The sequence below is a fragment of the Rousettus aegyptiacus genome, unplaced genomic scaffold (genome assembly GCF_014176215.1).
Source record: "Rousettus aegyptiacus isolate mRouAeg1 unplaced genomic scaffold, mRouAeg1.p scaffold_m13_p_16, whole genome shotgun sequence".
Lineage (NCBI taxonomy): Eukaryota > Metazoa > Chordata > Mammalia > Chiroptera > Pteropodidae > Rousettus > Rousettus aegyptiacus.
The window spans coordinates 29,918,059-29,935,105 of NW_023416291.1; the positions used below are offsets into that span (position 1 = coordinate 29,918,059).

Consider the following 17,047-nt stretch of genomic DNA (forward strand, 5'->3'; position numbering starts at 1 on the left):
TGCTTTACGGTTGGAGAAAGGATTCCTAGACTCCATTCTTAACCCCGTCTTTCCCTTTTTGTGGAAAATGGGAAGCTTATCAGCTCACTTTGTGTGCCGTCCCCCCATTCCATATCCTCCCTCACTCAACTCCTCCCTCCTAGCACAAGCCTGATATTATTGCTCCTTTAAATATGGAGCAAGCCAGCCTCCCAGTGGAGGCAAAGGAACATCCGCCTTCACACAAACAATTCACAATCCATCAGCAGGCCGTGTTCATAGAGGTTAGGAGCAAGCCCTCAAACTTAAGGTGTGGCTCCTTGCTTTCCCGGAGAAGTGGCCTCAAGCACATTCTTAACCTTGCTAATCCTCAGCTTTCCTACCAGCCACGTGGTGATAACGGTAGTGCTTCCTTAAAGAGACACTGCGAAGATTAAAAAGAGATTACATATTAATGTGTATCAATCACTTAGCACTGGTGCATTACACATAAGCATTCAATGCACTTAGCAATTATTTTTATCAAAGGCATATACTATTAGAGGACAAAAATATGTGTAATGAAATGTCACCTGACGCCCCTGCCCCTAGTCTGTCACGCTGGGTGGACACCCCAGCTCCACCCTATGGCAGCCCAGGGTCCTGCCCCAGGATCTCCGCCAGTTCTAGACTCACTTCCTTGTGCTTCTGGCCACCTCTGTGCTGTCAGATCTTGTTCAGTCACATCACCCCAAGGCACAGATTCAATTATCCCAAGAAGTCCAACCACACAGAATGTTTGATTTTGTGGGTTTTACTGAAGAATTGGAGGGAGGAGGAAGTGTGTTATAGAGAGGGTCAGGTCCTGCAGCATTCAGCTCTTCCTCTGCTCTCTTCCTTCTCCTTCCTTTCCTTGTCCAGAACAATGAGCAAATTAAACCTGCCCAGGCTCCCTGAGCCTTACTAAATCAACTGCAGTGATTTAGTAAGGTATCATCTTTGTCCGTTTTAGTAAGGTATCATCTTTGTCCATCTTTGGCTGCTATAACAAAATGTCATGGACTGCGAGGAGGGGGCTTATAAACAATAGACATTTATTTCTCACAGTTCTGGAGGCTGGAAGTTCAAGATCAAGGTTCTGGCCAATTCACTGTCTAGTGAGGACCTGCTTCCTGGTTCATAGACAGCTGTCTTTTCACTGTGTCCTCACAAGTAGAAAGAGTGAGGAATCTCTCTGGGGCCTTTTTTATAAGGACACTAATTCTCTCATGCAGGCCCCACCCTCATGACCTAATCACCTCCCAAAGACCCTGCTTCCTAATATCATTAACTTCCATGTCAAGAATTCAACATTTGCATTTAAGAAGGATACAAACATTCAGGCCATAGCAGGTATATTTCTAAATAAATACAGTTTCCTTCCTGGAGGAATTCGGATACCCTCTCCTTAGGGAATAGAAACCTTATTATCTTTTACATATTTAAACAAAAACACTCCATCCTTTAGACAAGACTGCCCACCCATGTGGACATCTGGGTGAGCCTGTGTGGTGAGCTGCAAGATGAAGGTGGGGAGCTGCCCTCTCTGGGAGATGGAGCACCTTGCTTTGCCCAAAGGTTTTCGTGGTATGGAGAACAAGAGTCTATGGGAACAGATGCCCATTCCTCAGTAAAGGCAAACTGAGCCAGGGCTAGACTTTTTTCCTGCCCATGAAAGAAAGCAGTTGTTTTCCCCAGACTGCAGACCTGATATTCTAGCAATGGGACTTTATAAAGTTGAGAAGTAGACAAATTCTATTATATATGGTTCAGGCATGAAAAACAAACAAAACCTGTGACAGACTTGACATATATGGGAAGACGAATCAGAGATAAAAACATTTGTACAGCCGCTGTTAGAGACTGGAGCTCAGGACCTTGGAGATCACACTGAGGGCTAGGGGCTGTGGTGGGGAACTTTGAGAAACAGAAGAGACTCATACCACTGGCCACAAAGTGACTGGTCCATACAACACAGAGTCCCAAAGGTGTCCACAGTCTCATTCCCCAAAGTGATATTCACATCTCACACCTTTGCCACGAAAGTTGTTTCTTCTACCCAAATGCTCTTCATTGCTTCTTCCTTGTTTATTCATCCTTTGAAATCCTCCTCAGCTTTCAACTGCACCATCTCAGCAGGCTCTTCATGAGCTCCTCTTGTCTGCAGTCCAGTGGCCCTGTTCTTGCTACTCTACCAGCAGATGGCCTTGGGTGACAATGGGCACCTCCTCTTTTAGACTCTCAGTGAACCCTGCAAGAGTATCTTACCTGTTTTTAAATCCATACTTAGCCTATCTAGTGGCTTAAGTAATGTCCAGTGTACAATAAATTCTCCAGATATCTTTTTAAAATCCATTCACTGTGATTCTGAAGTTATGGAGAACCTGATTCAGCTACAAGTCTGGTCACTCAAACCATGGTATGTATTATAGGTAGTTTGCCCTCTTGGAATTTCCATTTCTCATTTGTGGATGAGGAAGAAAGAGCTCAGGAAAGGGTTCTGTGGATCCTTAGTTTTTACTCTAGTCTCATAGAACTACTTGCTTTCTGCTTGCCATGTTGCTGTGAGTAGTAAATGGAGAAAGTGATGGAGAGTTTCCTTTGATCACAGGACAGTGGAACATCTCAAAAGACCAGAAATGCCCCCATTGAACAATTATTGGGGAAGGAGTGGGTAGACTGAAAAATCATATAGTCTAAACTCCATCTCATGGAGAAAGGTCTTTTTTCTCTTGAGCACCTCTGGAAAATGTCTCTCCAGAGAACTCATCATTGTTGGAAAACTCTAATTGCTGAAAGGTTCTTTCATTCACAGAGCTGAACTCTCTAAAACTCACCTCTTGGGGCAGGAACTGCTCTCAGCAACAGCCCAGAATAATGGGCTGTTTCTCAATATGACAGCCTTCAAATACAGGGATCATCCACCCCGTTATTCTCTGATCTAGGCTTAACATACAGAGCTATCCTTCCTTCCTTGCATGACATGGTTTTCAGATATCCTGCCTTTCTGGATTTCCAATTCTATATAAATGATTTTGTCACCATCTTAAGATGTCATGGCCAGAAATAGACATAACAGTCCGCAAAAACAAGACCTCTTAGCTGATGGCTCGCAGCCTCTTTGTCACCGTGGACTCCTGTTTTTCCCCCTCTCCCAATTAGCCTGTTGTTTTGAAATATTCTGCTAATTAAACTTACTAAGTAAAACCCACCTAAAAATCCCTTTAAGTCTGAATTCCTCAGTGTGGCTTTCATGGTCCCAGGACTCCTCCGAAGTTCGTCTCTGGTCTACTCTCCCAGCCTTGCTTCTCATTGTTCTTATGCCAGTCAGCTCAGGCTGCCATGACAAATACCACCAACCGGGTGGCTTGAACAACGGACATCTATTTGCTCATGGTCCTGGAGGCTGGACCTCCAGGGTCAAGGTGTCAAAAAGATCTCCTGAGGCCTCTCTCCTTGGCTTGTAGATGGTCGTCTTCTCTGTGTCCTCACATGGCGTTCCTTCGTTCGTGTCCTTGTCCTAATTTCCTCTTCTTATAGAGACATCAGTCATGTTGGATTAGAGCCAACCTTAATGACCTTATTTTACCTTAATTACCCATTAAAGTCCCTGTCTCCAAATACAGTCACTTTCTGAGGTACTGGGTGTTAGGATTTCAACATAGGAATTTTTAGGAACACAGTTCAGCCCATAATATTCTACTTTGCCTTCATCTATTTGGGTTAGTTTTACGTTGTCCTCTCAGAGAGTACCCTTTATTTTCACCTCTCATGCCTTTGTTCCTGCTGCCACTTGCCCTGCCTTTCATACTTCTATTTTCAAGGCCACCATTCCAAGAAGCTCTCATGGCAAGTGGTTGTCCAGTCTGTTTAGACACCCAGAGAGATGGAAAATTCCCTTCTTCCTGAACCATCCCATTCTGCTAGCTTCAACAGCAGTCCACCCTAGCAACATAGTCTCAAGTTCCACAAACCAAAGGTGCTTTTCCTTCCAATTCAGATAAAATGATTTCCCAATAAATAAAATTATTTCTAGATAAAATGAGAGCTGGTAGCATATGGGGGAAATAAATCTGAACTATCTCAGATGTTGAAAACTAGTGTATCTAGATGTCTTAAACCCATCTGCTCTGAATACTGTTCTTGGGCAGGAGTTTTCAAACAAAACTTGGCCCTTTTCCTGTGTTGTGAACACGCAAACACTTCTTAATTTGTTCCCCACAATTCAGCAGTATTGCAATCCACGTTCCTCTGCAAGACGGGGTTCGTTCTCCTAAACTTCACCTGCCAACAGCCCTCAGTCAAAGCAAAATCGACAGGGCCCACTTTTCTTTCCACTCCACTCTGCATTTCCTCCCCAGTATGCACAAACTCTATCGCGCGCACACACACACACACCTCCTAGAGCTTCAGCCTTGTACTTCATCTTAATGCTGTTGCTTAGCAACCAGTGAGGGAAGTGTGATCTCACCTCCCAGCACTGTCCATGGAACACAGCAGACAATACAAACAGTTCTCTGGCTTCTTTCTGCAACTAGAGGAAGGTAAACTATCAGAAGTGGCCAGCATTATGCTCCAGAGATACTGGCTCATTATCCTGGGGCCCAAATTGGTTGCTGCTTCGCTTTTACTTGGCATTGGGTAATGTCTTTGTGGGGGTGGCTGGGTAGGTGGTTCTTGAAGGGCCGGATCTCTCTGCTTGCGCTTGTTCTCAGGATGCCTGTGATGCAGAAGGGCAGCTTGCAGAATCCTCTCTGCTCCCACGCAGCTGTGCCCTGCACCAAGCCCGCGTCACTCCTCTCCCCCGGCCCCTCAGCCACCACATTTCCTGCGGTCTCTTCCATTTGAAGGTAGTTCTTCAATGATTTGGTTTTGCCCTTCTTTTAGCCCTCTGTTCTCCCGGTCCCCAGTTCCTCTGCCTTTCTGATGCTTCTCCATGCTGCTGGACAGTCCTCAGCTCTTCAGATCATCCATGTCCCTCCCCCATCTCTGTCCCTTACCTTCCTCAGACCACTGGACCAGATACCACACAGGTGGGCTGAGCCCCACCTCCTACTCTCTGTTGGTATTGAATCATTGTGACTTGGAATTCTCAGGTGTTGTGTAGTAGGAAATACAGTAGAGAAGGTTTGAGAGTCTGGAGTCTGAAGATGTATATATACATTCCAACTCCAGATCCTTTTTTATTTTTTATCTTGACTGTGTGATTTATGTCAAACCTTCTGTAACTTCTCTAAGTCTTTGTTTTCCAAGAATATTGGGCTATTATGACATTATATGAACTAACAAATAGAAAGAACCCAATAAAATACATAGCATACAGTTGGAGAACTCTATTTCTTTCCTCTCCTTCCGTCTCTATCTCTTTATTCTTCCAGTGGAATCTTTTCTTCCTCAAGAAAAACCAGTGTTCTGGTTGAATTCTGAAGAGGCAGTGCCATGTAATGACAAGAACGCTGGGCTGAGAGGCAGAGGCTCCAGGCCTACCACTCATAGTACCTCTGACCTTGAGTCCTACACGCAATGGCTCTGCAATTCCTTTTGTTCACCTGTAAAATGGAGCTGAGAACACCTGACTAGTCTAATGCACAGAGTTTCTGTAAAGCTCAAAGGAGATAATATGTGTCAATATCCTTTGTACATGTCAAGATGTTTTACAATTTTAGAGATAAGAGTTCTCTTGGACAAACCTGGTCCCATTCCCCACCCCCCACCCCCTTGTAAAATGAAGGAATTAAATTCCAACATGTCTCAAGCCCCTTTAAGTCCAAAAATTATAGCACACTGAGAGGTGATAGTCACTTGCCTCCCAAAGACCTCAGTGGACAGAACCAAACAAATTCTTCATAAACATTATTTGTCTTGTGGCTGTGAGGATAGTTTGCAGTAATCTTCCATTCCCTAATCCCTGGGGACCCATGACCAAGATGGCTGGTTATCACCTGGTAAACCTCAGCCTAAGAATGTTCTAGAGGCTTCTTCTAGTTCTGGCTTAGGAATGCATATAGCTCTGTCCTTTCAATAAGGAAAACAAATGAGTCAGAATATGCCCACGGTGTGATGGAGGTACCAGGAAAGCAATCTTCTGAGTAGGTGTGTGAAGTTTATGTCACGGGTACATCCTTGGTGGTTATGTGTTTAGTAGTGGCCTGAAGCAGAGCTGAATCTGCAAATGGCGAATACGTGAAGCAAGAGATATTAAAATACGTAACATCAGTAATTGACAGTAAGCTAAATAAAAGCGTGACCAACAAATAGGATTTGGATGTTATTGAAATCTTGAAGATTGGGAATCTGGCCAAGGATAATTGAACCTTCTACAGACATTTGCATTCTCCTCGGTGAGACTTCCCCCAGGCAATTACAAAGTCTCCTTATAAAGTGGATCCCAGCAGGGAGGACGAGTGATGCCAGCAGCTCTCAATGCTCTGGCTTGGCTTAGAAGAGCTATTTCCAAGCCCTCTGGGGAGAGAGGTGCAGCCTCACTTGGGGACTTTACTGCCCTGCCCTCCAATCTCATGAATCAGGGGAAAGGTAAATAGAGCCTTCTGTTAAAAAGTTGGGAACTCCTTTGTTATAATAAGATTCAAGAGGTCAGATGCAATACAAGTGTCAATGGCTAAGCACATTACCACTAATTTTTAAAAATATGGGTATATTTGGTTGGCGGGGAGAGGGACAGTGGGGAGACAGATTTAATCTGTTGTGACTGGACCAATGAAATAATTAGTCATAGAATCAATGAATGTTAAACTGGAAGGGACTTTGGCAGTCACCCCTGCTAACCCCTTTATTAGCAAATAGGAAAATAGTCTCCAACATGTTAACAGTGGTTAATTTGAGATTGCAGAAATGTAGGTGATTGTTACTTTTAGGTTGTTTCTTTTATTTTTCAAATAAAAATACAGAAATAAGAAAACAAGAACGTGACTTGCCTAAGGTCCTATAGCAATGCAGAGGTGGAATTTGCCCAGCCCCCAATCTGTTGATTTTCATTCATCTGCTTGTCCCAGGGAGTCTACTGAGACTAGAACTGGGCTTCCAAAAACAAATCTTTTACAATAAGAATATAATCATGCCTCCTATTAAGCCTTCACTGTTAAAAATTAACTTTAAATTATCAGCATTTTACAATTTCTAGGATAGTTTTATAAACATTTTCTTTTGAATAAAGCATAGCTTTATTTTATGGGGAATGTTAAAACAGAAAATTCCAGTTAAAAGCAAATTTCCAATACACACCTGCTTCTGCAGGGTTAAAACCACCTGCCGAAGGATAATGTGAAAATGGAACCTGTGTTTGGTTTTCTTAACCCACATCCCACATACCCCATCCCTTGAGGAAAGAGGAACGCTGACAATGGGGTGGTAAGAGCAGAGTGAATGCCAGCCCCCGCACAGGCTCCTGTCTACAGCTTTTGTTCCATGGTCTCCTCAATAAATATGACTCAGCCTGTCGTTTGGGCTCCACTTCTCCGGTCAGGAAGCTGACAGCAGCGTGCTCTACTGTACCCATCATATATGACTTGGGCTCACTCACGGGTTGTGCTGCCTCTCCTCTCCCCAGCCAACCAAGCTCTCTCGCTCCTCAGAGCACTGAGATCATGACCCTTCCCAGCTTTCAAAGCATCAATTAATATGGATGGTGTTGCCCCACCACCCCATTTTTTAAAAAGTGCTGCATACTTGTCTCGACAAACAACTAAAGCCCTTTTTCACCCACCTACTCGTTTGTAGAATTTGGAGTCTCCAGCACATGCATCATACCCAGAAGGCCAAGTAAAGGTCAAAATGCATTCCCGTGAACACGAAAACGAGGGACAGGAAAGCCTCCCAGTCACCTCTCCTCTTGCAGAGGTTTGTTAGAGCAAGGACATTATATACTTAGTGTGTAGAGGATAGGTCATGTGGGCCACATCACACTTGTGAACTTGTTTTGGCTATAAAAGTCTAGATAGGAGCTTCAGTTTATTTGGAGGCACCTTATTTTAAACTCTAGGGGATGGTGAATTGTCCCAGCATTTTCTATAACAGGAACAACAAAAAGCATTAAATAAGAAGCCTGGGGTCTCCTTCCCTAAGCCAGCCGAGGCCACAGTCACCTCAAGGAGATGGAGAGGCTCACGTGTTCATGGAACTGCCAATCTAGGCTCAGAATTAAAGGGGATTTAATTATAAAAATATTTTTTTAACACTTACTAAGGAAAAGGCACAGGAGGTTTGTAGCACAAATCTGCCATGAGCTGCACACATCAATGCAGCTGTTAATGTTGGAGGCTATGTTCTGTCAGGTGCCTAAGATAAAGGCAGTGGGGCCACCACATCAAGCCAGTGAGTTACCCTTAGTCTAGGGGTAGCATGCCCTGGCTAAGAAGGTGCTGTTTTTTTTTTTGCCAGGACATCTTGGATGCAGTGCCCATTGCTTACCAATCTGCTGTAAGACTTTTTTCTCCCTCCTGCTTTCTTCTTATGGGATAGGAAGGGCCCAGCTTAGCCTAATGGGACATGTTGACCTCTAAGTACAAGTAGAAAAGTTCCTAATGCATTTTGTTCTCATGCATGTTCTCTCTCTTCTCTCTCTCTCTCTCTCTCTCTCTCTCTCTCTCTCTCTCTCTCTCTCACACACACACACACACACACACACACACACACACTCACACTTTTGTTGCCACAGCATATCCCAATTCTACCCTGTAGTGGCAGATCAGACCAAGAGCAGCACGAGAACCCATGAGTCACATTAGTTGTAGGGTTGTTCTAAGGGGATGCTGCACTGAGGGTGTGATTTCTCACAGTCCAGCTGCTGGAGGGGGAATAGCCTGGGAGTGCCGACTCATTCAACCTTATCTGTCACTGGGACCTATCCAAAGGTGACTTCCAAAGAGTGGGAGAAATACAGCATCAGAAGACAAGGGCCTACTACTGAGGATGAAATGAGAAAAGGAAGATGCCACACACCTGTTAGTTCCATAGTGTCATCTTACAGTTGCGGATGAAGAAAACCCCAAAGAAGGGATTTGCTGGCTACATACTCGAACTAACAGAAAATTGGTGAAGCAGCTGAAAACAGAGACCACTACAACCAGGAGCTTAGACACAGCTGAGTGTCCCTGGGTCTGCCTCTCTACATCTCTGGTTCTTTCTGTATGTTGGCTTCATTCTTTCAGAATAACTTTTTTTAAAGGCTGGAGATGTGGCTGCTAGTGGCATCCACAGTCTTCTCAAAAAATGCCAAAGAAGAAATTGGATTGGTTTGGCTAAGATCATGTGTTCATTTCTGGACCAATCCCCCTTGCCCAGGGGGGGTGGGTAATCATGTTTGCCTAGTTTGAGTAATACATCTCATCCTGTGGTCCAGACCAGCGGGAAGAGGTAGAAGAGATGGTCCACCATGATGGTAGCCCCCACTGGATCTACCCAGTTGTCATGGGGAGTGGAATAGCTCCCCCTAAATTTCTCTGAAGAGGTGGAGGTGTTGCAGGCAGACAAAACAATTGAGGTTTCCTGCAATAAATTTGTAAGATTTGGTCATACAGCAGTTTGTGATCTGTGGTGAGGAGGTATCTGCTGGGAAAACATTAAACTATAGAAATGAAGGGAAATGGTAATATCTAAAGTGCTTGGGAATTGGCAATGTACAATTGTGTTATGGCTAAGAACTAAATAAAACTTTGCAGAAAGGATAGGCAGCAAGGTCTTAAATTATATGTCAATAAATCACTTACATGCTGCTAGACTTTTTGACAACAGTTATTATATGACTGAGCTTGACTTTCTGGTCATGTAAGCTTGCATGTAAGATTTAACAGACCAAGTCACATGTTTGTTTATTGGTTGTTCCTTCATTCCCACATAATCATCCCTGATTTTCAAGAATGATATTTTTATTGTACTGCTTATGTCTGAAATTGAAAAACAACCATGCCCTCCAGTCTTGAGTGAATAATGTTCTTAGACGAAATAGCTATTTTTGATTCTGCCTCTTAACTCTCCAGACTTTACCTTGCCCTTGTACAAAAGGAGTCTTAATGCTTTAAAACTGGTGGGTATGTAATAATAGCCTCCCATAGATGACCATATCTTAATTTGAAAACCTGTGAATATGTTAATTTACATGGCAAAAGAGACTTCATATGATTAAATCAAGGATCTTGAGATGGAGAGATTATTCTGGATTATCTGGGTGAACCTAATGTTATCACAGAGAGTGAGATAGGAGAGATGAGTCAGAGGAGGGGAGGAGAGAAGAAATAGTGATGACAGAAACAGAATTCAGAGAAAAAGAGAAAGAATTGGAGGTGGCATTCTGTTGACTCTAAAGATGGAGGAAGGGACCACGAACTGAGGAATAGACACAGTTTCTAGAAACTGAAAAAGATAAGGAAAAGGACTCTCCCCTAGAGCCCTAGGAACACAGCCCTGCTGACAACTCAATTTCGAGACTTCTGACCTCCCAAACTGTAAGACAAATTTGTGTTGTCTTCAGTCATTAAGTTTGTGGTAATTTGTTATAGCAACAGTAGGAGACTAATACAACTACCTTTGTGAAAATCAATTTGGCAGCCAGTAATAAGCGATATAAGAATTTATGCTTCTGACTCAGTCATTCCACTTCTAGGACTCTTTCCCAATGAGAAAATCAAATACGCAGAAATGTACTAATATATTAAAATATTCGTTACAGTATTATCTGTAATAGCAAAACCTTGGAACCACTAAAGGGGCCTACAGTCGCAACCTTTGTTTGAGTAAAAAAACATGGCCCACTGGCTGATGACCATCCTCCTTTAATATTTTGTAATCACTGGCAGGAATGGCCTATGTTGGAAAATGACCATGATGACAGCTGTCAATCTACTGATTAACAAACACTCGTTGAGTGCACTGGTCCCAAGCCAAGGGTACAGAGGCAAAAGACACATGCGATTATGGGAACTGTAGGAGCCTGGCCAGTGAGATGGTTATGAACACAAAGACTTCTCAGAAAAGGTGATGCTCCACTTAAAACTTGAAGGCCCAGTAGGAATGAGCTACAACTGAAAAGCCAATTCATCGAGTGCAATCCTTTCCCCACGCCGTGCATGCTTAGTAACTCAGAGTGGAGATAGATCCTGGGTGCCTGCCAGGAATTCCCAAAGCTCTGTAGCCTGAGGCAGGACTGGCTGCCCTCTTGTTAAAGAGCTACATTAAAAAACTGGAAACAACCCAGATGCCCTTCAGTGGGTGACTGATATAGCCAATGCCATGAAATATTATGTAGCAATAAAAAGGAATGGACTATTGAAATGTGCAATAACCTCAACAGATCTTAAGGGCATTATATATAGTGAACAAAACGTCAATATCAAAAGGTTTCATGTGGTATGATTCCATTTATGTAACATTCTTAAAAAAGACAAAACTATAGAGATAGAGCACAAATTAGCATAGTCATGTGTTGCTTAATGATGGGGATACATTCTGAGAAATGTGTTGTTAGATTTTGTCGTTAGGGAAACGCCGCGGAGTGTACTTACACAAGCCTGAGTGGTCTAGCCCACTACACACCTAGGCTGTATGGCGCAGCCTGTTGCCCTTAGGCCTGCAGGCCTGCACAGCATATTACTGTATGAAGCAACATGAGATTAAATCAAGCACTAGAGAAAATGATGTGATTAAGAGATGCAAATACGAGATGTTTGAGGCTGCTGCCAGCATAACCCAGCATAGTGTTTTACAGCAAAGTTTTTTTTTAATCAGTAAAAAGAGTACACTCTGAAATAATAAAAAGTATAGTAAACACATAAACCATATATTAATTACTATTATCAAGTATCATGTACTACATACAATGGTATGTGCTATACTTTTATGTGACTGGCAGTACAGTAGGTTTTTTACACCAGCACCGCCACAAACGTGTGAGTAATACATTGCACTACGATGTTATGAGAGCTATGACGTCCCTAGGTGATAGGACTTTTTCAGCTCCACTATAACCTTCAGGACCACTGTCAACTATGTGGTCTGTCATTGACTGAAGCATTGGTATAAGGCTCATGACCGTAGCTGCAGAGATGGGGAGGTGGGCATGACTATAAAGGGGTAACACAGGGGAGTTCTTTTATGTAGATGAAACAGTTCTGTATCTTGTCTGTGCAATAGGTACACAATCATAAACAGGATAATATTGTATAGAACTGTGTGCACGTACACACACACACACACACACACACACACAAGTCCATGTAAAAAATGGTGAAAATGGGATCAGGTCTGTTGTCTCATCACAGTATTATACCAATATCAGTTTCCTGGTTTTGATATTACACGACAAGATATCACCATGAGGGGAAGATGGGTCAGGGTACCTGAGATGCTGTGTGCTATTTTTGCAACTTCCTGTGAGTCTATAATTACTTCAAAATAAAAAGTTTTAAAAAACAGCTACAGACTAAAATTCCTCTGCCTAATGACACTTCTTCTGCCCCCCAAAATTTTCTCACCACTCAAATAGTTCCAAGTCCATTTCAATTAGTGTTTAAATACCTCATGTTTTCCCCATTCACTTCTAGACGTCTGCTTGTGGCCATGCAGGATTGGGAGGTGATGCTGGCAACTGACAGCAGAGGATTTCCTCCCAAACCTCAGTGCGCTGAGCACCCTGTGCCCGCCCTCTCCCTCAACAACTATCAGGAGCATCATTTTCAACTGCCATCCTGTAAGAGTGGCTGTGTTTGCAAGACCCTGGACAGATTGCGAGAGCTTGGCTTTCTTCTGTCTCCTTTACCAACTCTGGATGAGGGACCAGAAATGGCCTGTAAATAGACTAGAGGGAGGAGAAGCCTTTATTGAAGGAGAGATTTGTGTGGAGTGAAAAGATTGATAGCTAAGATTAAAAGATAGCATAGTAGGTGCTCTGGTATAGTGGGAAAAGCACAGATTTGGAGTATTATCTCAATTAATTCATTTATTCAGCACATGTCTTTGTTCAGGCTGCTAAACAGAAATACTATAGACTGGTGTTTAAACAATGGTTTTGGAGGCAGAGAAGTCTAAGATCAGGGCACTGACAGATTCATGGTCCGGTGAGTCTACTTCCTGGTTCACAGTTTTGTTTTGTTTTTTTTCGCTTTGCCCTCACCTGGTGGAAGTGGCAAGAGGTCTTTTAGGGATCTCTTTTATAAGGGCATTAACCGCATTCATGAGGGCTCCATCTTCATGACCTACTCATCTCCCAAAGGCTCTGCCTCTTAATACCATCACCTTGGAGGGTAGGATTTAACTATGAATTTGAGGGAGGGGGGTAATAAACATTTGGTCCAGAGCAGCAGGCATTTATCAAGTGCCTAATCTGTGCTAGGCATAGCTTTACGCACTGGGAGTACAGGGTAAAAATGGTCCCTGACCTCATGGAGATTATATATCAGATGGTCTGAATTTAAGCTCTTTTGCTCACCAGTCTTGTGACCTCTGAAAAGTCACTTAATATCTTTGAATTTTCGTTTATTCTCTGTAAATTGGGATTACTAATCCAACCTCTTTGGATTTCTGTAAGGTTGGATGAAATGATGCTTAAGTGCTGAAAACAATGTCTTAAAATGTGGCAGGTGTTCAGTTTTTTCCATTAGTTCTCATCGTCTTCTCTCTTTGCTCCCCTTCTGCATATACAGCTTGTAACCATCTGAATTCCACCAGGCAGCCCAGAGCTGTAGACAAAGCTCAGTATTGTAAGTTTAGTTGAATTGAACGCAGGAGCATCTGCACACTTCTGTAGAACTCACACCAAATGAAGTTGGGTGGGAAAAAATTCTTAATGAATTTCTGTTAATTTTCACTTTCAATTTTTAAATCTCTGTATTTGGTGTGTTTATTATTATATCTTTTTAGTGAATTTTTTGTTGTTGTTAATCATTCTTCCTCATTTTTAAATATTATTCTTCAAATTTAGTTTTTTTTTTGTTTTATGTATCTATATCAACATTCTTTCATTTTGTAGTTGTCTGGATTATGTGTTTCTATTCCCTTATTTTCAACGTTTCTATGTCAATGCAGCTGGAATTTTAAAAAATTGAGTCTGAGGGTCTTTGTCCTTTAACAAGCAATTTAAGCTTTTGTGAATTCATTAAACTTGTAATATATTTCGTATATTTCTATGATATTATTTTATATTTGCCATGCTTTATATTTGGCTTTCTCCAACCTTATTGCTTTTCATTGTATTGATTGTGTCTGTGTGTTTTTTAATTTTCTCGTTTTTCACCCTTTTGGTTTAGAACTTATATATTGCAATTCTACTGTTTTAATAGCTTTGCTCATTTTTAACACATTACTTGAAAATCTCATATTAGTCAATATCATTATCCTTCTTCCCAAAGTGAAAGAAGGACTTTATGACACTTTGGAACTTTTCTCTCTCCATCTCTTAAGTTATTGTCAACTCTTGTTTTAGTGTTATCATTCTCATTTTGGCTATTAGGATTATGTTCAACTTCTCCTACCTTCTCCCGCCCCCCCCCATTTAATACATTGCAAAAAAAAAATTATATTTGATTAAATAGATTTGCAAGACATTTAATTTGATTGATTAGATATATTTTTTTAATATTTTACTTGATTAAATATATTTCAAATGTACTTTTTACAGTCCTGAATTATTCTATTAATTCCAGTTTTTGATTTTCTGATCTCTGAATTGCATCTGCTGAGCCTTCCTCAATGTCGATTGTTTGCCTGTGTGCTTTATAATTTTGCACGGTGTGTGTTTGTTGCACGCGCCTGTGAGCGTTGGGGGTTCCCATGTATTTCCAATTGTGGAAATGTCCTAAGGAGTTTTGCTTTTTCATGTGCCTAAATCACTTGTCACCATTTCTGGATTTGTTTTCATTTTAATTACTCATTAGAATTCCTACTGCATATGTAGAATGGCACAGGCTTTGTTTTTAATTTCTTTCTTCCTTCTCTATCTCTCTGTCTCTCTGTCTCTCTCTGTCTCTGTCTCTCTGTCTCTCTCTCTGTCTCTCTGTCTCTCTCTCTCTCTGTCTCTGTCTCTCTCTCTCTGTCTCTGTCTCTCTCTCTCTCTCTCTCTCTTTCTTTCCTTTCTTCTTAACTGGACTCCAGGCAGAGATCGAGTTTCTTCGCCTCTGTGGGCTGGTGAGCAGCGTTTCTCTTGCCCATCTCACAGTCGGGGCAGCTACGTGTTGTCTGTGCGCAGTCTCTTCTTCGAAAGAATCTGAAGCCAGTGACACCACCTGCATGACCATTAACCCCCAGCCCCAGCTCCTGGGGGCCTCCATAGCCACTGCTCTGGATGTGAGTCCCCACTATTTCTGGTACCTGAGAATTTCCTCTTTCCAGCTTGGGCGTGACTAACATTTTTGGAGGGGTTACATTTTATCCAGCATTTCTAAATATTTGGAGTGGAATGCGCCTGGTTTACAGTAGGTCAGTCTCTCACAATGACTGCCACACAAGCGGAAGCTCACTTTCATTCTTTCAATCAGCAAATGTCACTGAGCCAACTAGATTCTAGGGCTACAGGGCTGAGTAAAGAGACTCCATCCACCCTGGCCTCCCAGAACTTAACACCCAAAGAGAGAGACAGACTTGAATGAAGGAGTCTAAGAAATAAAGTAAATTTGTAACTATGGCCAATCCAGCTGAGGAAAGGCGCGTTTGTTGTTCTGGGTCAGTGGATGCTCCAAGTGGAGCCTGACGCAGCCAGCAGTCAGGCAAGGAGAAGCCCAGATGTCACAGAGGCCAGAGGCAGCCTGAAGAGGATTTAATTGCAAGGGCCAGGGGGTGTCGCCAGGGCCCTTCTGTCCCCGACTCCCTCCCTATCACTGTGTGAGCCCTTTCTGAGCTGGGTGCCACCTCGCTACCTGACCAAGTGGCAGGAGCTGGGTTTCCCCTGGCGCGATGCCCTAAAATGCTGTGAACTGTTCCCAAAATAAGGCCATATATACTGTAAACTAAACAAAAAAGGATGTGCAAGACTTGTCTATAGAACATTGCACGTGGTATATTTTGGGTAGCAGGATGGAGAAAAAAAGCCAGAACTGTGTGTCTTTTGACCTCTGGGCCTCGAGTTGGTGATTTTTTTTTCTTCTCCTTCCAGACAACAAGGAAAAAAGTCCCTAGTTTTTTTCTCTAAATAAAATGTTTTGGTCATTCAGATGGCCAAAAAAGTGATGAAGAGAAAGATGGGGAGGATTTGGCTTCTTATAGGAAAAAGTCCTGGACTGGGAGAGCCATAGCCCAGCTCTCCTCCGACTTCCTGGTGGAACCAGGGGTCAGGGGTGCATGGGAACTGGGCCCCTTCTCTGTAAAATTAGGAGGTTACACTAAGGGAGCTGGAGGGACCCTTCTATCTCTGGTATCTGTGATGGTCTCCTGGAGGAGATGGGGTGCTGCCGGGGCCTCAGCTGCCTTGCATCTCTGGGGTTCCCAATGAGTTACAGTCCCTTGGGCTTCTATACCCAGATTCCCTGGGCTTTGGAGCAGCCTCCCTGCACCTCCCCACCCCCACTTCCTGTCATTGATAACTCAATGATCCAACACTCTCCTTCAGGAATATTTCTCATCCTCAAATCCATTTGTACAGCCAGCTTTGCCCAGTTGCACCAAGAAAACACAGCCTCTGCCTCATGAACCCAGGAGCTGAGTGTGGGCCTCCTTGGTGTTTACTAACCTGCCTGAGTCAGGGTGGTGGGAAGGGGAGGCCCTGCTCTCCCTCGGAACTTCCTTTTATGGACACAGATGGCTGACCAATCCCGGGCAGGCCTGTTCTAATCCAGGTCTGGCCTTGAGCCTCCTGTCATTTTGCTGACTCAGTTCATAACCCTGGAGGCAGGGCCAATGGAGTTGAAAAGTTGGAGAAAAGTTATCGCCTGTGGCAGTGCCAGGAGCCCCGCACTGCCCAGGGCTTTTCTCTCCTCCCCTTTCCCCACCCTCCCCTGGGACAACCTGTTCTCTCTCTCTCTCTCTCTCTCTCTCTCTCTCTCTCTCTCTCTCTCTCTCTCTCTCTCTCTCTCTCTCTCTCTCCTCTTTTCACTTCCTGGGAGTGACTCAC

The 17,047-nt window shown here is 43.1% G+C and overlaps 1 protein-coding gene across 3 annotated transcripts in view; it reads left to right on the forward strand.

The window, feature by feature from the left end:
• The window catches only part of PTK2B (protein tyrosine kinase 2 beta), a 105,733-nt gene that overhangs the window by 15,374 nt on the left and 73,312 nt on the right, over positions 1-17,047 (forward strand). The window lies entirely within an intron of this gene.